Below are 23706 nucleotides of genomic sequence, written 5' to 3'. Positions count from 1 at the left end.
ACATCTGGTGCATAAGTAGAAGTATACCTGCAATCGGTGAGCTGCAGGATTGGATTTTCATATAAAAATTGGAAGTTTGTGTATACCTTGGTCACTATCCCAGTAGTGCCAGGATGGCCCAAGGGTGCAGAACGGGCAGAGGATAGGCATGGAAGGTGTTTTCTAATTAGTGTGCTGCAAATAACGTGCTAATTGGCACTTTTCTAGTTAATGTGGAACCCCTTACCGCCCCCCAAATAGAAGGCACTAAGGGCTAGATTCAATAAATGGTGCTGCAAAGTAAGCACCAAGAAAAATAATCAATGCTCAGTGCTATTCTATAAAGGGTGTTTCCGGGATGAGTGCCCCTTATAGAATGGTGCCTAGTAGGGATTCCCATGCCCAACTTTGGGTGTGAGGACTTACATCAGCTGAACCCTGGTGTAAATCCTGGCGTACAAGTTGTGCGCAGATCCCTGGAATTCTAAAACACTGTGTAAATCTCTCAAGAATGCTCCTTTTGGGTTGCGTGCACCAAGGCTTAGGGAAGCATGCACAGCCAGATGCACATGCAACCCCTAATTGTGCCAATTAACATCAATAATTGATCGTTAGCATCCAATTATTGGTGTTAATTGGCTCATTATTCAATTAGGTTACATTTGCATCTCAAGATCACGCCCAAACTTGGGCACCCTTTATAGAGTCCAGGGAGAAGTGCTCTCGCACTATCTGTAAATTTAACATGGCACCTATAAAGAGAAATGTTGGGAATGCCTCCAGTGGTTGCTGTGTTCAGTTTGCAGCTACTGTATGATAAAGTCCCGCGTTAAGCTGCAGTACCTGCTACTAAAAGGGCCCTTAGGTGCAGTGGTGATCCTTGGTCGGCTGCCACCCGGGGCGGATCGACGCTACACCCCCCTCCCCCAGGGGCAGCACGACACCCCCCCCCCCCCGGGTGCATTCTTACCTGCTGGGAGCAGCTGCACGGCTGTCGGTTTCGCTGGTTCCCTGCTCCCTCTGCCCTGGAACAGGACCTTTTCCGGGGCAGAGGGAGCAGGGAACGCTGCGCGGCTGCTCACCCCTCCAGCACCCGGGGCGGACCGCCCCCACCACCCCGCCCTCGGTATTCCACTGCTTACGTGCTTAAGATTTCAGCTGAAAACGCATCTAAATATAGGAGTGTAAAAGCTATAAAGGCAATTCTCTAACTTGGCATGTGTAATTCCAGAAGACAACGCACAAGTAACCTGTACGCCCAAGCAGAGAATAGGAGAGGAATGAGTGTGTCTGCAACTTATGTGCACAACTGATGAGTACTAAAATTTATGCACGATGAATCCTCATTTATGCCTGCTGTTTACTTGGAGTAAATGGTCACACCTTAATCTAAACATGTCAGTGCAGGTTTACACCATAGGAGTGAGCTTTATGGGTGCCATTAGGTACTGAACACCCTCAGTATTGAGCAAGCTCCTTTATTGTGTGCAGTGATGGGTAATTTTGCACTGTGTTTTGCAGCCTCAATGATTTTATTTACTTACCAGATAATATGAGCAGATGTGCTGACACCCTTGTTTTCTTTGGACATGCACCCTTACCGCAGATTCTTTGTGTGCATGTGCCCAGCAGGCTTTCCCTAATACGTGCACAAGTTCTTCGTGCTTTGAGCTCGCATTCTGTTAGCTTACTGCATCACCATGGAATATTTTCTTACTGATCTTGCAGTAGAAGCTGCACACTCAGCTATCAGCATGTAGCTCTACTGAGTGGCTTTCTGTATCAGCCTCAAAGTTAGGAACGTAAACCCACTGAAAATTACCTCATAGTAAGTTGTCATTTTACTTTGACATGATGAATGAAGAGTAGGTCACGAAAGCTGGTCAGAAATGTGTTCATTTAGTTTTATTAAAAGGTCTCACCTACTGCTTTCTTGTTGATATTTTTCTGCATGTGCACCTGAATTAACACAATCACACCATTTTAATTAGTTATTTTGGAACTCATAATCTTAACTGATTTACAAAGCAGTTTTTAGCAGCTATTACCTTTGCAAATAAATGCATTCTGCTGAAACAGGCAAACTGTAGTCCTTTTAATGTCTCTCTAAGGAAAAACAAAATATTAAAAATGGACAGAATCACGGCATCTTCTGCTGTCACTCAGACTCATAAAATCGTTCTCGGTAGCAGGGAGAAATTTATCAATCCTCTTCCTCCAACAAAGAGTCATTTTAAAACTGTTAACTAATTTAAGAATCAGGAACACTAAAACGTTCAATAATGCATTTGGGGTTTTTTTTAAATGTAATCACTACCCATTAAACCTCTTTCATTAAAGTTAGCACATTTTATATATTATGCAGTAGGCTACATTTTCAAATATTTAGAGTCTCTTTTGGCAAAAGCAGAAATGAACAGATTGGTGCCTAAAAAGTACATGTGTACTTTCACAATGTTGCATTAAAGAGAAGCATCCCAGGGAGAAGGGATATGTGTTAGTTTTAGACAACATGGGAATTTCCCATGTCATATTTTGCCCAAAACAACAGAGAAAAAAATGAAATTTCAGATTGTTTCACGTGTCAGTAATAGTGCACGCTCTTCCGAAACAGTGCGAATCCTCCAAAGTAATGCATAATATTGGGGCGAGTGCACTTTTTTTTGAAAGAGTGCATACTCTTTCTTGATAGTAGTGCAAGAATGCCTATTTTAGCACGCGCTAAAAACGTAAGCTCGCCTTAGTAAAAGACCCCCTGAAAGACACATCTTACTAGGTTCCTTTTGTGAAAATTTACCCTGGTATGTAAAAGAGCAAGGCTCTGTTTTGTGTACTTCTTGGTTATCTACTGTGTTTATGACATTTTGTTTTTCCTTTTTCTGCCAGCTCTGTTTTAATTTATCATAATGCATCACTAGAGGTCAAGTGCTGTCATTTTAAAAGATGCCAGTGCTGGACCTTGTTGAAGGGTGGAAGGGGATTGTGATATCATGATCAAGGGACAGTATTGGAAACCTCACAGGCAGAGGTCAGTATAAAGTCAAAAGGCAACTTTATTGGTAGAAATTAATTAAAGCAAGACAGTCTGATCTTCTGACAAGCTCACTTTCTCCTTGGCAACAATCATAATTACTCCCTTCTCTCTTGACACTTCTAGCTTCTTCAATACAGTTCCAACTACTCATCCATAGGTCTAAGCCTGGATCCAGCTAGGACGCTCAGGACTCAAGGGCTTCACGGCAAGTAAAGGCATGCTTTTACCTTTTGCAGTCTTCAGGTCCTCTGTCATACACTCCCTGGGTTTCTACAGGGTGCAAACCTCTGAGCTAGGGCCAATCTCCAATTCCCTGGGGACTCTCCCCCATAGATACCGCAGCCCAGCCACACTTTAGGGAGGGTTCCTTCCCTTGGAGCCTCCCTCCAGGAGATCTCTGCTCTCCCTCTCTCTCCCTCCTGGAGATCTCTTGCCTTGGGACATCTCTCTCTCTCCAGGACATCTAACCACCTCCCAGCCTGAGCCCCTCCCCTCTGACTCAGCCTCTGACATGGCGCACCACCTGCCATAAGGTGGCAAATCTGCAATCTCAGTGAGGGAGTGTTCTTAAGGACACCTGCCACTATACACTCACTCCCTCACAGGGATGTAGAGAGAGGTTGGTGGCATAAACTTAGAAACAGATTGATGGTGATGGATGTCATTGTCACACATTGGTCATTGTCATGGCTCTGCATAGGAAGATATTCATTGGCTCACTTTCAGCAGTTTTGGACCTAAAGTGGCTATGACTTAAAAATTAACAAAGACTACTGTCATAGACCCTTTTTCATACATACAGACCACTTTTCTTGTACTGTTCTATGTACAGTTTTTCTTATATTCTTATCTTTATTCATTTTCTTTCATACACTTATTCACATATCACATACCACAGATTACATAATTTCTAAATGCAAGTGAATTCTTTTCTACACTTTCTTCTTTTCAATGGCATAGCATTAAGGGGAAAAATTTGAGCCTTAATGAACGTACAAAGTTATAAATCTAGATCAAAGTCTTTTAAAATGTACAAAGACTGAGCTGCTAATGTTAGCCTCCAACTTTTGCCAGGGATGGGGATAGATAGTGAGGTAAAAGCCACCCAACTAACATTAAATTTCACTGCTAGCTGTCAAACCTTGCTAATCAAATCTAGGTGTCAGAAGAGCTGACTTAAATATAGTAGACTATCAGGCTCATTTTCGAAAGAGAAGTATGTCCATCTTTTGATATAAAACGGAAGATGGACGTCCTTCTCACAGAGATGTCCAAATCGGTATAATCGAAACCCAATTTTGGATGTCTCCAACTGCAGTCCATCGCAAGGACATCCAAATTTCAAGGGGGCGTGTCGGAGATGTAGTGAAGGCAGGCATGCATAACAACACTTCGACGTCTTTGACCCATAATCAAAAAAAGCAAGGACGTCCCTGACGAACATCTGGACATTTTCACCCGGACGTGTTTTTTTTACGATTAAGGCACAAAAAGGTGCCCGAAATGACCAGATGACCACCGGAGGGAATCGGGGATGACCTCCCATTACTCCCCCAGTGGTCACTAACCCCTCCTACCCTCAAAAAACATCTTTAAAAATATTTCGTGCCAGCCTCAGATGTCATACTCAGGTCCATGACAGCGCACTCAGGTCCCTGGAGCAGTTTTAGTGGGTACTGCAGTGCACTTCAGACAGGCAGACCCAGTCCGATCCCCCCCATCTGTTACATTTGTGGAGGAAACAGCGAGCTCTCCAAAACCCACCACAAATCCACTGTACCCATATATAGGTGCCCCCCTTCACCTGTAAGGGCTATGGTAGTGGTGTACAGTTGTAGGTAGTGGTTTTTTGGGGGGGCTCAGCACACAAGGTAAGGGAGCTATGTTCCTGGGAGCAATTTATGAAGTCCACTGCAGTGCCCCCTAGGGTGCCTGGTTGGTGTCCTGGCATGTCAGGGGGAACAGTGCACTACAAATGCCGGCTCCTCACATGTCCGAATGGCTTGCATTTGCACTTTTTTGACATGCACGTCTTTGGTTTCGAAAATCGCCGAAAGTCAGAAATGTCCAGATCCAAGGACGTCCAAATTTAAGGATTTGGACATCTTTGACGGTATTTTCAAAACGAAAGATGGACGTCCATCTTTTTTCGAAAATATGGGTTTCCCCGCCCCCAGATTTCAACATTTTGCAAAGACGACCAAATCGCAACTTGTACCTTTCTTTCAAAAATGCCCCTCTATGCCAGTACCTGGAGATTGAAATCATTCTTCTTCCCAATCCCAGATTTGGCAGAAATTCAGTTGATCAGAGACCCCCCCTCACCAATGCCTATGAGCATCCTCCTTCAAACCAATGCATCCAGTTGATTAGAGAAACCTCCCCGTGCTTCCAATCATAAGTACATAAGTACATAAGTAGTGCCATACTGGGAAAGACCAAAGGTCCATCTAGCCCAGCATCCTGTCACCGACAGTGGCCAATCCAGGTCAAGGGCACCTGGCACGCTCCCCAAACGTAAAAACATTCCAGACAAGTTATACCTAAAAATGCGGAATTTTTCCAAGTCCATTTAATAGCGGTCTATGGACTTGTCCTTTAGGAATCTATCTAACCCCTTTTTAAACTCCGTCAAGCTAACCGCCCGTACCACGTTCTCCGGCAACGAATTCCAGAGTCTAATTACACGTTGGGTGAAGAAACATTTTCTCCGATTCGTTTTAAATTTACCACACTGTAGCTTCAACTCATGCCCTCTAGTCCTAGTATTTTTGGATAGCGTGAACAGTCGCTTCACATCCACCCGATCCATTCCACTCATTATTTTATACACTTCTATCATATCTCCCCTCAGCCGTCTCTTCTCCAAGCTGAAAAGCCCTAGCCTTCTCAGCCTCTCTTCATAGGAAAGTCGTCCCATCCCCACTATCATTTTCGTCGCCCTTCGCTGTACCTTTTCCAATTCTACTATATCTTTTTTGAGATACGGAGACCAGTACTGAACACAATACTCCAGGTGCGGTCGCACCATGGAGCGATACAACGGCATTATAACATCCGCACACCTGGACTCCATACCCTTCCTAATAACACCCAACATTCTATTCGCTTTCCTAGCCGCAGCAGCACACTGAGCAGAAGGTTTCAGCGTATCATCGACGATGACACCCAGATCCCTTTCTTGATCCGTAACTCCTAACGTGGAACCTTGCAAGACGTAGCTATAATTCGGGTTCCTCTTACCCACATGCATCACTTTGCACTTGTCAACATTGAACTTCATCTGCCACTTGCACGCCCATTCTCCCAGTCTCGCAAGGTCCTCCTGTAATCGTTCACATTCCTCCTGCGACTTGACGACCCTGAATAATTTTGTGTCATCGGCGAATTTAATTACCTCAGTAGTTATTCCCATCTCTAGGTCATTTATAAATACATTAAAAAGCAACGGACCCAGCACAGACCCCTGCGGGACCCCACTAACTACCCTCCTCCACTGAGAATACTGGCCACGCAATCCTACTCTCTGCTTCCTATCTTTCAACCAGTTCTTAATCCATAATAATACCCTACCTCCGATTCCGATTCCTCTTGCCCCTCCTACACAGCATTCAAAGTTGATAAAAGAATTTCCCCATGCATCTTTGGCCCATGAGCACTCAGAACTCTTTTTCCACTATGACCCTTCCAGAATATTTACTGGTGATTTCAGAGGATTCCAGTCTTCAACAAGTAGGAAGAACATAAGAGCTCTCCTACCTGCACCAGTGTATAACAGTAAGCAGCAATGCCAAGGGACAGCTAACGCGTCCTTACTGCCAGTAGATAGGGATCTTTGAAATTATTAAGTGCAGATTGTGCATAGATGATGCACAGGAAGGAGAATCCCAGGGGGCCATTGATATCATGATTAGAGAAATGGAATGGGGTGTTCTGATCAATCAGATGAAATGGTGAGAGGAAGGAAGAAGCTAAGGAATAAGAGTATTTCTATGATCAATAAAGAACTGTAGGTGAGAAGCTGGTGCTATTAGAGGCATAAGGGTGGTGTTTCCAATAAGGCTAGGCTTGTTGCCAAGCTCATTTTATTTATTTATTTGTTGCATTTGTATCCCACATTTTCCCACCTATTTGCAGGCTCAATGTGGCTTACATAGTACCGTGTTGGCGATTGCCAATTCTGGTTTGAGAAATACAGTGGTATTGCATTAAAGTGACAGAGTGAATTAGATAGTCAAGGAGGGAGAGTTAAGTTTTTTCCAGATCTGGTATAAGTTTCGTTGTATTGTAGGGTTCAGGTGACTAGGTTGGATCGTTATGGTATGCCTTTTCGAACAAATTGGTTTTTAATGATTTCTGGAAGTTTGTTAGGTCATGCATTGTTTTCATGACGTTTGGTAGTGCATTACATAGTGCTTATGTAGGAGAAGCTGGATGCATATGTTGATTTATACTTTAGTTTATATTAGAAAACAGCCCATCATTAAACGATATGGCTATAACAGGCTGAATTAACTTAGGTGAACTCTTAGCCACAACTTAGTGGGCATTGTTGTGATTGACGATGCCTATATTTCTAGCCAGCCAAAATATAGTCAGAATTAAAATGAGTGCACTACTGAATATTCACCAAGTAAGTCTTGTTTCTGCAATTACACTGGGTTCCTTTCTCACTGTTCCTTATAGGAAAAAATGTAAATAAATATATCTTTGTCTATATATGAGGCCAAAATTCAACAGGACAGCAACTGCATAAAGTTATAAAGGGTGTGGAACCATATTGCTCAGTTCTGGATACAAAACATATCAGCATAATTTTATACCTTATCCATCTAAAATTGTTCCTGCTATTCTTCTTGGCTGTCATATCTTTCCTGCTCATCTAAACTCCACCACATGGCAGCAGCAAAAGCAGAAAGTTTGTCAGGAATCAATCCTACGTTCTACCAGCTGAAGAAGATAATGGTTGTCCAGCCTAGTACCAAACATTGACAGACTCCAATGGACCCCACCCCAAACACCCTTTCAGTGATTTGAAATATCCAGCTTTGCTCTTCTCTTTAAAAATTTTGGGATCCCTGATTTATAGACACCGATGACTCTGTGTCTGCTTTTTTTATCCAGCACATCAAAAAATGATAGATGCTCTATGGAAATTGGGAGGAATGAATTGATCTTTAATGAGCGTTCAGAATAGAGGTGAAACTTAAGCTTCCAAGGCAACAGTCTCTGTTTTCAGGTAGTTAATTTATCATCCTGTGTTTATAATTCAACTGAAAAGAGGACAGCATTGATTTACCAAGGAAAGACAGAGACTGTGTGCATTGCCCTATATGAGAAATGACTTCTGAGAAGAAAATTAGTGCACACAGCTTGCAGTAGTAATTTCATTGAGTGTCTCCTGAAAAATAAAAAGAAGGAGAAGGGTGAGAAAGAGTGTAAATCTTGAGTGAACAGAGAGGCAGTAAAGGGAAAAAAAAAAGAGAGAAAAGAGCTAAAAAGGAAAGACTGATATATCTGAGTCAAGTATAATGAGCACAGGAGCGAAAGGAGAAAAGAGAAATGGACAGCAACCACTTGAAGAAGAATTAGCAAAAGACAGCTAGGAAAGCAGATAAAAGAAACTGGAACCAACATAAAGGAAAGTTTAAATGTCCAGACAACAAAGGTAGAAAAAAACATTTTATTTTGAATGTATTAAATGGAATATGGTTTATAATGGTTTATTATTATCCTTAATATATCGCTCTTCTTTAAACTAATAACAAAGCAGTTCACAATATAAAATTGAAACAGGTAAAAAAGATATGACAGTGAATACCATACTCTGTGACAGCTTCAGATATTATGGCCATAGCTATTAGAGCAGCAAGCTGGTTCCAGGAGTAGGCTAGTGGTCAGTGCAGTGGACTGTACAGAAACGGACCCAGGTCCATATTCCCACACTAACTAGTACACTTGTGGTGGAAATTGTGATCTTCTAAAATTCACAAAATACCAACTACACCCATAGATAAGAGACACCTGCAGATCTGAGGGCTTTTGTAGTGGTGTACAGTTAGGTACAATATGTTTTTTAGGTGATCCTGGAGGGTTCACAATACAAAATAAGGGTGTTAAGGTGGGATTTGTATCCGAGTCCCTTTATGAGAAGTCCACTGCACTGACCACTAGGTTGCTCCTCTGCTCTGTTGGGATGTCTGTGTGGCCAGTTTACTAGGAATGGTGTTTTCCTTTCGGTTGTAAGAGAAGTTTAGTTAGCTTGAGACCGATACCCCTGTCAGTATGATCCAACTGAGTGGTTCCTGATGAAGCCCTGTTATGGGTGAAACGAATCGGGCCCCGTTGAAAAACAACAGTTGAATTGTAGGGTTGTCAAGCCAGCATTTATTAAGCTAAGTTGATGCATGCCATGCTGTAGCTTGAACAATTTTTGTTACTCAGTTATCTTTAATATTTGTGCTCTATTATGGGCTTTTTTGTATTAAAAAAAACTGTGCTCTATTATGGGCAATTTTGCATGATGCTCCTATATGGGCATTTTTGAATGAGTGGAGTAGGGAATAATTACCCCATGAAAGAAACTTGATCACAGGCACAAAGTCTTTTATAGATAATAGTGTCTTGTTGATTAGACCTTGGCAGAAGCCTTGGTTTCTGAAGGTATTTCCCACTTTCTTAATTTCTTTACATTCATTCCACACAACCCTTTGGATTCTGTCTGGCTGTTTTTCAGTTCTCTGGAGTGCCACACAACCATCCCTATGGCTTGTGTTAGTGCGTTTTCTCTAGGACTTTTTTTTTTTGTAAAGAAATGCATACTGAGCACAAAAATGTCTGGAAAATAGCGATTTTCCAAGTTAAAAACTTGACATTTTTCCAGTTCAAAAATTGCTATTTTCAGGATGAGAATTTTAGACGTTTTTAACAAAACATCTAGAATTGGACACGGACGTCATATTGAAAATGCCCTTCTATGTGTCTTTGTGAAACAGTCGTACAAAGTCAGCAGAATCACATAAATGTACATCTGCTCTTAAACTGGTATAAATTTACCTGTCTCAAGAACATGTATACGTGAAGACATCACAACTCTGCATGTACTCTATGCCTGCTTCTCCCCTAGAAAACCTCCACTCAGATAGCATTCAAATAGACATGAATATTCTCAGCTCCTACTTTTTATACGCACAACCCCCAAGCTAAATTTACAAACTGCATTTTTCACCTCCAAAAACAGGATGTACCCATTTAAAACCCTCTATAAAATTACTGCATTGCGTCTATGATAAAACACTTGTCAGAAACGCTGGCGAATATTAAACAAAGAAATGTTACAAACAGCTTGGCAAATCCACTGAGAAAATACTGCATTATATACAGAACAGTAGCACATGAGATTTGTAACAATTTTTCTGGCCCCTATTTAATAGTATATTATTAGAATATACTGTATATGTATCCTAAGGAACTAACATGCTTCTCTCTGTCTCGACATGTTGCCAAGTTTACTCAAATGAGATTCAGAAAACGTAAAGGCAAGTTTCTAATGATTTGGTTTACTGTTATCTTCTTGAAAACAAATGGTTAGTACTGAGGGACATTCACTGAGAAACAGCTTATCTTGTATTTTGGTGAGCTGATTTCTTACTGTATGCTTCTGCATACTGAAGTACAAGATCTGAAGTAATGTTAATATTTTATTTTACCATCTACTGTGAGCCATTGTTCTACTATTGGGAGGTGCAGTTTCACTTTTACATCTTCCATAGTGAGGGACAGGCAAGCTCTGCAGGACTCCAGAGGACACGCCTATCCCCAGCAAATGAAAACATAATATTGAAACATCACCCTCTACTGGTAACAATGCAGTTGGAGGACTCCTGCTCAGCTTACAGGGGACAGGAAATCTCATGGCTCCTATTTACTGGTGTCCATTAAAATAAAACCAGCTCCCCGTGTGAATATCCCTTTGGTATCCTGAATGGAAAGGTAGTCATTGGTAAAATCCCCTATAGGTCAATAAAACTCCAGGTGGATAATTAACCATTAGCAGAGTCAATATTATATCCCAAGAATTGCAAGTTTTTCTAATATTCCTAGTGAAAGCAATTTTATAAAAGGATACCTAAGAATACTAAATACTAAGGCGTGCTTACCACACGTTAAAACCACTACCACAGCCATCCCGCGGTAGTTTTGGGATCGGCATGTGCTTCCCACACACTAAAAAATAGATTTTATTTTTTAGCGCTGGGGCACGTGTGGGGGCAAAGAGTAGGCGTGTACTGCGCTAATCAGTTATCCCAGCTACATCTCTGTGCATCAACCGATTAGCGCGTGTTTAGCGCATCAGCCCTTACAGCCTAGAAAATAGGAGTCGGTAAGTGCTTACACTCTAGTGGCCAAGTGCTAATAGGAAAATTAGCGCATGGCAATTAATGAGAATTATGGGAAATCGGCTATTTTACCACCATGATAAAAGTGGCCTTAGCGTGCAGGAAAGACCCACGTTGGGTCTAGTGCTGGCCACTTTTTAGCACAGCTTAGTAAAACAGCCCCCTAAATAGCAGTAATCACTCTATTCTACAATAAAGACCATGCACAACTAACCTAAACATCTCCCAAAATCTGAGTAAACAAAAATGTCTTTACGTGCTTCCAAAACATTATGAAGTCAGCAGTTGATCTTATACGACCTGCTAATGCATTCCATACACTGGTACACATACCAGTGGCGTAGCCAGAAGGCAATTTTTGGGTGGGCCAACAGGTTGGATGGGTGAGCACTAGAGTTGCCAACTTTTTTGAAAGAGAAAAAACAGCAACCTGATGCACCCATGCTCTGTCTCTACCCCACTCCCCATAACTTCAATGAAGGTTGCAGTGCAGGCTTCAGTGGCTGCAGGCAACTTTGGCAAGATGTATATTCCAAATCCAACATATTATATTCACAACATTGAAAATAAAATAATGTTTTATACCTTTTTGTTGTCTGGTCATTTTTTCTCAAATCATATTGGTACCAGTCTCTGGTTTCTGCTTCCTTCTGTCTTCTCTTAACTCACTTGCCAGGGTCTCCTATTTGACCTTTCTTCTTTCTCCATGTCCATCATCCATCTCCCATCTCTGTTTTCCTATATTTCCTTGTCCAGTATCTCCCCTCTGTTCATATCCCCTCATCCCTCATCATTCTTCTGTGCACCTATGCACCCCATGCCCAGCATATCCCTTCTGTGTTCTTATTCTCCCCCTTGTCTGGTATCTTCCCCCCCCCCATGTCCATATACCCTCCTCTCCAGCATTTTATCTCTATTCCATATCCCCGTTCCCCCCTTGTCAGGCATTACCCCTCTGTGCCCATGTGCCATCCCCATACAGCATCTCACATTTGTGTCCCTGTCCCCATGCTCCCACCTAATGCCCATCATCTCCCTTCTGTATCTGTATACTTCCCTATGTCCCCTTTCTCCCTCCTCCACACCAATGTGTCCCTCTCCTCTCTGATCCCACCCCCCAACCAGCTTCTCTTCCTATCGTAGTGATAGGGTGAATCGGATTGGTGGAGGGGTAGCATTGTATATTAACGAGAGCCTTGAATCAAATAGATTGAAAATTCTGCAGGAAACAAAACACTCCTTGGAATCACTGTGGATTGAAATTCCATGTGCAAAGGGGAAAAGGATAGTGATAGGAGTGTACTACCGTCCGCCTGGCCAGTACGAACAGACGGATGCGGAAATGTTAAAGGAAATCAGGGACGCAAACAAACTGGGCAACACAATAATAATGGGGGATTTCAATTACCCGCATATAGACTGGGTTAATGTAACATCTGTACACGCAAGGGACATAAGATTTCTTGATGAAATCAAGGACAGCTTCATGGAACAGCTAGTTCAGGAGCCGACAAGAGAAGGAAAAATACTAGACTTAGTCCTTAGTGGTGCTCATGATCTAGTGCAGGGGGGTAACGATACGAGGGCCGCTTGATAACAGTGATCATAATATGATCGGTTTTGATATTGGCATTGAAGGAAGTGAAACTAGGAAATCAAGTACGCTAGCGTTTAACTATAGAAAAGGTGATTACGACAAAATGAGAAAAATGGTGAAAAAAAGACTGAAAGGAGCAGCTCGCAGAGTAAAAAACTTGCATCAGGCGTGGATGCTGTTTAAAAACACCATCCTGGAGGTTCAGGACAAATATATTCCACGTATTAGAAAAAAGGGAAAAAAGACTAAACGTCAGCCGGCGTGGCTAAACAGTAAGATAAAGGAAATCATTAGAGCCAAAAAACAATCCTTCAGAAAGTGGAGAAGAGAACCAACTGAAAGTAACAGGATAGATCATAAGGAATGCCAAGCCAAATGCAAAGCGGAGATAAGGAGGGCAAAAAAGGACTTTGAGAAGAAATTAGCGTTGGAAGCAAAAATACATAGTAAAAATTTTTTTAGATACATTAAAAGCAGGAAACCGGCCAAAGAGTCGGTTGGGCCGCTGGACGAAAATGGTGTTAAAGGGGCGATCAAGGAGGACAAAGCCGTAGCGGAGAAATTAAATGAATTCTTTGCTTCGGTCTTCACCGAGGAGGATTTGGGGGGGACACCGGTGCCGGAAAGAATATTTGAAGCGGGGGAGTCGGAGAAACTAAACAAATTCTCTGTAACCTTGGAGGATGTAATGGGTCAGTTCAGCAAGCTGAAGAGTAGTAAATCACCGGGACCTGATGGTATTCATCCCAGAGTATTAATAGAACTAAAAAATGAACTTGCGGAGCTACTGTTAGAAATATGCAATCTGTCCCTAAAATCGAGTGTAGTACCGGAAGACTGGAGGGTAGCCAATGTTACTCCGATTTTTAAGAAGGGTTCCAGAGGAGATCCGGGAAATTATAGACCGGTGAGTCTGACGTCGGTGCCGGGCAAGATGGTGGAGGCTATTATTAAGAATAAAATTGCAGAGCATATACAAAAACATGGACTGATGAGACAAAGTCAGCACGGATTTAGTGAAGGGAAGTCTTGCCTCACCAATCTAATGCATTTTTTTGAGGGGGTAAGCAAACATGTGGACAATGGGGAGCCGGTTGATATTGTATATCTGGATTTTCAGAAGGCGTTTGACAAAGTGCCGCACGAAAGACTCCTGAAGAAATTGCAGAGTCATGGAATCGGAGGTAGGGTATTATTATGGATTAAGAACTGGTTGAAAGATAGGAAGCAGAGAGTAGGATTGCGTGGCCAGTATTCTCAGTGGAGGAGGGTAGTTAGTGGGGTCCCGCAGGGGTCTGTGCTGGGTCCGTTGCTTTTTAATGTATTTATAAATGACCTAGAGATGGGAATAACTAGTGAGGTAATTAAATTCGCCGATGACACAAAATTATTCAGGGTCGTCAAGTCGCAGGAGGAATGTGAACGATTACAGGAGGACCTTGCGAGACTGGGAGAATGGGCGTGCAAGTGGCAGATGAAGTTCAATGTTGACAAGTGCAAAGTGATGCATGTGGGTAAGAGGAACCCGAATTATAGCTACGTCTTGCAAGGTTCCGCGTTAGGAGTTACGGATCAAGAAAGGGATCTGGGTGTCGTCGTCGATGATACGCTGAAACCTTCTGCTCAGTGTGCTGCTGCGGCTAGGAAAGCGAATAGAATGTTGGGTGTTATTAGGAAGGGTATGGAGTCCAGGTGTGCGGATGTTATAATGCCGTTGTATCGCTCCATGGTGCGACCGCACCTGGAGTATTGTGTTCAGTACTGGTCTCCGTATCTCAAAAAAGATATAGTAGAATTGGAAAAGGTACAGCGAAGGGCGACGAAAATGATAGTGGGGATGGGACGACTTTCCTATGAAGAGAGGCTGAGAAGGCTAGGGCTTTTCAGCTTGGAGAAGAGACGGCTGAGGGGAGATATGATAGAAGTGTATAAAATAATGAGTGGAATGGATCGGGTGGATGTGAAGCGACTGTTCACGCTATCCAAAAATACTAGGACTAGAGGGCATGAGTTGAAGCTACAGTGTGGTAAATTTAAAACGAATCGGAGAAAAGTTTTCTTCACCCAACGTGTAATTAGACTCTGGAATTCGTTGCCGGAGAACGTGGTACGGGCGGTTAGCTTGACGGAGTTTAAAAAGGGGTTAGATAGATTCCTAAAGGACAAGTCCATAGACCGCTATTAAATGGACTTGGAAAAATTCCGCATTTTTAAGGTATAACTTGTCTGGAATGTTTTTACGTTTGGGGAGCGTGCCAGGTGCCCTTGACCTGGATTGGCCACTGTCGGTGACAGGATGCTGGGCTAGATGGACCTTTGGTCTTTCCCAGTATGGCACTACTTATGTACTTATTCCTTCCCCTTATGCATCTGGCTCTTTCTCCAGCAACCTCTCCCCTTCCTTCCAACCTCCCCTCTGCAAATCCCAAACCTCTCCCCTTCCTTCCAACTTCCCCTCTGCAAATCCAAAACCTCTCCCCTTCCCTCTGCAAATCCCAAACTTCTCCCCTTCCCTCCAACCTCCCCTCTGCAAATCCCAAACCTCTCTCCCTTCCCTAACCCTCCCCCCCTGGCAAGTCCAGCACCCTTCTGTTCCCTTCAGGCCCCTCCCCTCCCAGCCTCCCCTTACTGGGCCAGTACCCACTGACTTCCTCCTCACCCTCTCCCACCCCTGCTGCAGCACTTCATTTAATGCTCTCGGCGCTGCTGTTGCACAGTCTCCCACCCCCGCGGCGGCGCTTATACTTCGCTATGGCGCTGACAGCAACGCTACAGATACGGCTCCGACGTCCTGCTCCGGGGCCTTCCGCGTCCCGCGTCTGTAAACAGGAAGTTACATCAGCGCGGCAGAGGGAAGGCCCTGGAGCATGTCGGACGTCGGTGCCGCATCTGTAGCGTTGCTGTCAGCGCCATAGCGAAGTATAAGCGCCGCCGCGGGGGTTGGAGGCTGTGCAACAGCAGCGCTGAGAGCATTAAATGAAACGCTGCGGCAGCAGGGGTGGGAGTGGGTAAGGATCTGCTTCTGGGTGGGCGGGCGGGCCTGAGGCTAAACTGGGTGGGCCTGGGCCCATCCAGGCCCACCCGTAGCTACGCCCCTGACACATACTGGAAGAGCTCTGTTACGAGTAGTTTGTTTCCCAGCTTGTTTCACAGATGGAATTGCAAAGGATTCAGATGACATGCTTTAACACATTGATCTGAACTCTACAGTAATAATAAAGATAACACACTCTCAGCCAACAACCCATGACAAGCTTCAAAACACCCTGGCCACTGTATATCTCATATGAAATTCCATTGGGAGTCTATGAAGCTCTCTCAGATATGGTGTGATATGACCTATACAAGATTTATTCATCAGCACCCGAGGTGTCTTGTTTTGTGCAATTTGTAGGGCTTGTAAAGCAGATACTGGAAGTCCCATCAAAAAAACACTGCAAATGTGAAAACAAAGAAACAGCAAACCCAATGATTTGGGGGGCAAATTATCAACGTGGGCTATTGTTAAATCAGATTTTGTTTTACCACAAGTCAGCTTATTTTATCATAGGGTCCCATTTTATGTAATGAGGCCCTGTGTTAAAATAACCCTACTTTCTGGTATAAACTCAACTTAACAGTAGCTGAATATTGAATCCATAATTTTTAAGCTCTTAAATTAAGATTAATTTTAACTGAAAACTTGGTCTCCTAAGATTAGCTTGTAAAAATAGGGCACAAATTTAGGAGCATAAGTTGAGGAACTCTGCTTTGTTTGAATATTGGACCCAGCATTACTTGAAACACTGTTTGAAAAACAACAAAATGCAAATACTAGCACAGGTGTTATAAAACTCTAATCTTATAAAACACTGCCTGCACAATGTTCAATACATGTGAGTGCAGAGTGAGATGAGAATCCAATCTGACACCTGAGTTCAGACTTTAATGGAATCATGACATCTCCTAAATCAATGAATAATGGCTACTGAGTCTGTACATCACAAGAACCAATATGAGCCTCAGTTTTACTTAAATTAATTTTCAAGCCATGTTTCATCAATCAAGTGGTAACAGCCGGGAAACACTCTGGCATGACAGTTGACTGTTAACCTAATGAAATGCAAAAGGAAACATATATTATAACATCATCAGCAAAAGTATGGAGTAGAGGAATGGCCTAGTGGTTAGACCACTTGTGTTGACATTCAGAGGTGCCCGGTTAAAATCCCACTGATGCTCCTTGTGATCTTAGACAAGTCCCTTAACCTTCCATTGCGTCAGGTGCTAACTTAGATTGTGAGCCCAACAGGGAAATACCCAGTGTACCTGAATGTAACTCACCTTGAACAACTTCTGAAAAAAAGGGGGTGAGCAAAATCCAAATAAATAAATATGGAAGAACACCCCATAATTCCTGATCAATTCACAGAATGGATGCGTATATAAATTAAACAATAGAGCTGAACCTTGTGGAACATTATACTTCACAGTAAACCAAGATAAAATTTTGGTCTCACCTTCACTTGCTGATTTCTTTCACCCAAATATGATTGAAGCCTGATTTTAGTGACGGGGGGAAATAGTAGTAACTATTATAAAGAATAAAATCACGAAACATATAGACAAACACGGTTTACTGGGACAGAGTCAGCAAGGTTTCAGTCAAGGGAAACCTTGCCTCACCAATTTGCTTCATTTCTTTGAAGGTGTAAATAAATACAGTGAAACCTTGGTTTTCGTTGACTTCGGTTATCGTCGGTTTCGGTTTTCGTAGATTTTTTCAGTGAAAAATTTGTCTCGGATTTCGTTGGTTGCTTCGGTTTTCGCTGCTAATTTTGCGAAAACAAAGGGCAACCCACACGTTCTGCTCATTGGATTTACATTGATTCATATGGAAATAATTGCCTCGGTTTTCATTGATTGTTTTCGGACGAATTATCAACGAAAACCAAGGTATCACTGTATGTGGATAAAGGTGAGTCGATTGATGTAGTGTATCTGGATTTTCAGAAAGCTTTTGACAAAGTTCCTCAGTGGCTGCTGTAACCTCTAGTGCCAGTCTCATGGTACTTGCTAGTACTGCAGTGCTGCTGCTAGAGGTCACAGTGGACATTTTGTATAAGAAGCCCCGATGAGCAGGAGTGAATGTGCAGGCCCAGGGAGGCCTAGGGGAATGGGAAGAGGAACTTAGTCAGCTCTTCTACACATCATGGGCGGGAGAAAGTAGAACTGGGATCATGGTGGAGGGATGGAAAATTGGAAGAGCAGAGGGCACCTGCATCCCTTATGTGGGTCCTGGCTGTTATTCAGCTGGGACCTGCATAAGCTCCAGCATCCAGCACAGTTATAATTAGCACTGGATGTTCAATCCAGTTCCCAGATATGGCCTTGCATTGAATATCTGGGGCTAGTTCTATCCGCAGCATCAGCATTTTTAAAAATGCTGACCATCATGGGCTGAATTTTAACTGGATTATATTTACTTATATCATATCATATACCATAATTGTGTGCCATAAGAACATAAGAAAAACTATGCCTGCTTTTATTTATAGCATACAAGTGTAATAGGTCAAATATTTGCATATGCTTTGGATTTGATCATTTATAGAAGCCACAGAGCTGGTGTAAATGCTCATGACTAGATTGTTAATGAACATTTGTACATTATAAGATTTTATACGCCACATGTATAAGTGTGTGTCCCCTATGTTCCGCCTAAACTCTGCAAAGTATGTGCAGTCACATCCAGGCATGCACTTACAGAATAGCTGGAAAATGGTCATTTACATGCATACATATGCTCAATAATGACTCAAATACTGGTATTTACAGGCAGAATTACCCCCATTGTGCCAGTACACATAGTAAAAAGAGGTGTTCTGGAGGATGCATGCTAAACTTTTCCATTTTAAAACGTTTGCATGCCTCCATGTCAGATGCCACTGGATGCCCAAGTACACGTCCTTAAAAAACCATGGGCTCCTTTTACCAAGCTGCGGCAAAAAGGGGGCCGGCGCTGGCATTGGCGCGTGTTTTACATGCGCGCTGAGGCCCCCTTTTACCGCAGCTGGTAAAAGGGAAGGTCTTGCTTTCCTGCAGGAAATGGCCAGGCGGCAAGCACTTGCTGCACAGCCATTTCGGGGGGGGGGAGCCCTTACCACCACCCATTAAGGTGGCGGTAAGGGCTTCCGCGCTAACCTGGCAGCACGCAGCACTGCCCAATTACCGCCGGGTACAGTCCAGTGCTACAAAAATTAATACATTTTTGTAGCGCTGGAAATGACGGTGCAGTAGGGGTGGGAAGTACCGCCAGGGTATGGGTAAATAGTACCTGCAGTCCTGCAGAATTTGAATCCATGCTGGCTGTTAGAAAAATCCCCCCCCCCCCCCCCCCCCCACCACCAATAAGAGAATGTTCTTTTTATATTAGAGGCATATTTTCAAAGCACTTAGCCTTCCAAAGTTCCATAGAAACCTATGGAACTTTGGAAGGCTAAGTGCTTTGAAAATATGCCTCGCAGTTTTCCACATGTAGAGCATGTTTCATACATGGAAATGGACTCTGATAAAAGCAAACAGACCAATATACACTAAAAATATATCAGACAAGTACACTAAGGTGCCTTTATAAAATAGATATGAAATAATTGGCCGATATTCAAAGCGATTTAACTGACCGGAAAAGGCCACTGACTGGTTAAAATGCTTGTTTGCAGCTATCCAGTCATTTTTAGCGGCACTTAACTGATTGTCTTCGCTAAAAATGATTGGTTAGCACCAAATTTTTAAAAACTCTGGATATTCAATACCAAAGCATGGACAAAGAATAATGACGGCAGCAAGCAGCAAAATGCTCATCGCTGCCAGTTGAATATCAGGGGATAAGTGTCTTTTTGGTTATTTCACATTAAATTACCCCCTATGTGTGCGTGCAGTTTTGTGTGTGTGAGGGAATACATAGGATGCTGCCAATTCCCCTTAAGAACACAGGACCACCTTAAACCCCCCTAGCCCTGCCCAAGAGGGAAGTGACATGAGAGGGGTGGAGCTTGGAGAGTATTGTCCAGGAAGTATGAAAGGCCAGGCCAGAGCTAGGTTAAGGAGGTCCAGAGGGAAGCAGTGATGCCCATTACAGATGTCTCAACCCCCAAGCTGAGAAACTGCAACCACTACATTCAGATAGGCCAATTTCAACTTGGAACATTGAAGAGTTTGTGTTTTGACCAGGCCAGCTGCAATTTAGTTTTGTGTACCTTCTAGAGACTGTGCTGGTAACTCTGGATCCAGGAACCAGACCAGAGACCAGTAAGAGTTATTGCTGAGCTGAGAGACATTCATCTAAGCTGTGGCCTTGAAGGAGCAGGCCACACGAGGACAATGTTATGTTTACAGAACTAGCTTTAGTATTGTTTCCTCCCTTCCTGTGAAGTGAACAGGAGGAGCCCTTACGAGACAGCTTTAATACATAGTTTTTTCTTCCACTGTAATTTGCCGAGTGTGTGGCTCGTCTTACTTGGTTCCATGGCCCACCCTCGCTTACATTACCACAGTGTGGTACTACAGTTAGGAATGTTCTACATATGTATATTGTAGGGGCCAAGTTTAAGGTGAGGATTGTCTTTCCAACCCTATGCACATTCATTTTGCCAGAAAAACATACCCAAAGGAAAAAAACAGGTACAAGTGGTTGTGGATGTTTTCTTAGGAATTTTTCAAAGTGAGGGTATACACGTATGAAAATAAACACAACATCTGTGGGTAGAAAGCACCCATGGAATTTTCAACAATACAGGCAGTATGAAACTTGCTATCTTAAGACCTACAGTTAGCATTCCCTGAACTCTTTTACCAGTTCAAGTTCCTATTATAAGCATGAGAATTATGTTCATTTTTAAGTATTATTTTTAGTGTTTCAAATATTTGCAAAACCAATCCCAATATTTCTTGTAGGTAAACTCAAGTACTATCAATGTCTTGAATTTGTAAGAGGAGTATATGAGAATTCAGTACAGCTGCACCTGCACCAGTGCTTGTTTCAGTGAACCAAGCCGATAAACGGCTCATTTAATTGCTCTATACATCACCAGTCTCCTTTAATTTACTTCAATTTTATGTGTGGGTTTGTTTTTCCCTATAATTTAATACACCTCTAGTTAAATGCATCAGTAGTGGGATTCAAAAATAGTACAAGAGTCGTGGTTTTGGACCTCTATCATATCTACCCTCAGCTGTCTTTTCTCCAAGCTGAAGAGCCCTAGCCGCTTTAGCCTTTCGTCATAGGGAAGTCGTCCCATCCCCTTTATCATTTTCGTCGCCCTTCTCTGCACCTTTTCTAATTCCACTATATCTTTTTTGAGATGCGGTGACCAGAATTGAACACAGTATTCGAGGTGCAGTCACACCATGGAGCGATACCTGACTAGGTATGCAGTGTAAAGTTGCCACTGCCTGATGCACAAGTCCAGACTAACTCAAGGGCTTCATTCTATGCAGAAAAATTGCAAATCCAAATCCAAAAAGAGACACCAGTGGTGGTTCTCGACAAGCAAGTAATCATGCACTCCTCTCTTTTCTAGCTGATATTCAGACCACGGAAGTTAAACCGGCTAACTCCCGTGATCGGCACTAAGCCTGGATATTCAATTCCAGGCTATTTCCAGTGGCCAAAGTGAATATCCGGGTTTTTTTTTGGCCAGTTATCTTTAAACCGGTCAAAGATATCTCAAGTTTTCATGAGGCCAAATATGGCCACTAAACCGGCTTTAAAAATCGGTGGATAGCCGGTTATATCAGGTAATATAACCGGCTATGTACTAGCTGCTAACTGGATATATTCAGCAGGGCCGCCGAGAGGGGAGGACAGGGGGGACAAAATTCCCGGGGCCCGGGCCTCCTGGGGGACCCGGCGCCGCAGTCCCACCCGCCACCGGGCCCCTTCTACCCAAACCCCCGCCAGCAGAAGTGCTGTCTTCTGTTCTGACTCCGGCATGCGCGGCCCACACAGACGTGCTCCCCTCAGCTGATCTTCACTGTACTCTGCAGGGCTTCTGTGCGTCTACATGCAGGACATCAGACACACAGAAACCCTGCAGAGTACAGCGAAGATCAGCTGAGAGGAACGCGTCTCTGTGGGCCGCGCACGCCAGAGTCAGAAGACAGCACTTCTGCCGGCGGGGGTTTGGGTGGAAGGGGCCCGGCCCGGTGGCGGAGGCGATGACAACCTGGGGGGGTGGGGGTGGCAGTGTGGGCGGGGCCGGGGGCGGCCTTGTCCCGGGCCCGACCCAGTCTCTCGGTGGCCCTGATATTCAGTGGGAGCTAACCGGTTATCCCCCGCAGAATATCGCCGGATAATCAGCTATGTACCATTTAACTGGCCAGATACTGTTCCTGGCCAATTAAATGGTTTGTTTTGCATATCGGGGGAGGGGGCAAGGGGTTGTCGATTGGGAATTAAAAGAAGCATGCAGTACATGGCATTGCCCACAGCCCCACCTCCTCCTCTTCCCCCAGATTAAGGGCATACTTAACAGAACTGTAGTCTGCTATATATTGAAGTGCTGCTTCACATTTGTCATGAAAGTTCAGCTTAAACCTTTCACAATAAAGTTTGAAAGGCAAGCTTCTACTTCTGTCACAAAAACACTAGCAAAGCACTGCCTAGAAAGCTCAGTGCAGACTAATACAAGGATAGACATCCTCTTGGCAAAGGAACAGAGTAAACTGCTGATCAAAAATCATTCGGACCCACTTTAAATTCTGTTACACTGCTGCATATTGATGAGGCATCCCTGCTCTGCTGTACTGACAAAGAGGACTCCACTGACCAAGTGGATCGATTTGTCCATTTCCTGGGAAATTGTTTTGATGCTCAAGCAATATGCAGCCACATACAAATTCTGAAATGAACCATATATAACATGAGAGAGGAATTCTAATGCTGTATTCTAATGAGTTTGGGGGTGACTTACTTCCATACAGTTTTAAAACCTTGCTTGTAAATGCAAAAATAATAATAATAATGATAATAATAATAATAAAGTATAAAAGAGCAATATGAAAGTTCTTATGTTATCAGTGGCTTCCACAATTTTCAATCTTACTTAAAGAATAAATAAAATTCTGCATATATGAAAATTTGTTTTGTTTTTTAAACAGCAGTAACAGAATTAATGCTTTTGATTTTAGGCTTTAACAAATATACACTAATACAACACCAGTGGAACAAAAAAAAAAAAAAAAAAGTAAAGTAAAGTAACTGCAGTGGTCAGTGTTTTTTTAAATACTTACTGTCCCCGGCTACATTAACGATATTCAGTGTTGGGCCATGGCCGGACACTGGCACTAAATATCAGAAGCTAAATCTGGTCCCAGCCAATATTCAGCCGGGACCCACATAAGACAGTTATGCGGGCCCCAGCTAAATTTCAGCCAGGACCTGCATTACTGGTTTTTAATTTCTAAGTGCTGCCGATTCCCCTCTCAGTCCCCAAAAGTCCCCCTCCTTCCTACCCCTCCCCCAGCTCACAAGACTCAAAGTCCTCCTACACAAGTACTGTGAGCTGCTGCGAGAAATCATGGCAGTCATTTTCCAGTGCAAGCTTCAAGGGGAAGGAGCAAATGGGTTTTGCTCCAGCCCCCATCGTCCCCACTAGAACCACCAGGGCGATCAGGTAGCCCTGAGGTGGGGATGTGGGGCATTCCACTGGGGGAGG

At 43.2% G+C, this 23706-nt stretch overlaps 1 protein-coding gene and 1 long non-coding RNA gene across 2 annotated transcripts in view; one reads left to right on the top strand and one right to left on the bottom strand.

The window, feature by feature from the left end:
* The window catches only part of GRM1 (glutamate metabotropic receptor 1), a 676880-nt gene that overhangs the window by 284455 nt on the left and 368719 nt on the right, over positions 1–23706 (bottom strand). The window lies entirely within an intron of this gene.
* LOC115466647 lies at positions 315–19716 on the top strand. The gene is made up of 3 exons (XR_003941573.1): positions 315–328; positions 9609–9615; positions 19631–19716. It is a non-coding gene; the product is annotated as an uncharacterized LOC115466647 (long non-coding RNA).

Source organism: Microcaecilia unicolor, chromosome 3, assembly GCF_901765095.1.
Source record: "Microcaecilia unicolor chromosome 3, aMicUni1.1, whole genome shotgun sequence".
In the NCBI taxonomy this organism is placed as follows: domain Eukaryota; kingdom Metazoa; phylum Chordata; class Amphibia; order Gymnophiona; family Siphonopidae; genus Microcaecilia; species Microcaecilia unicolor.
Note: the sequence above shows the minus strand (reverse complement) of the source record. Positions and strands in the feature narration are given on the sequence as shown.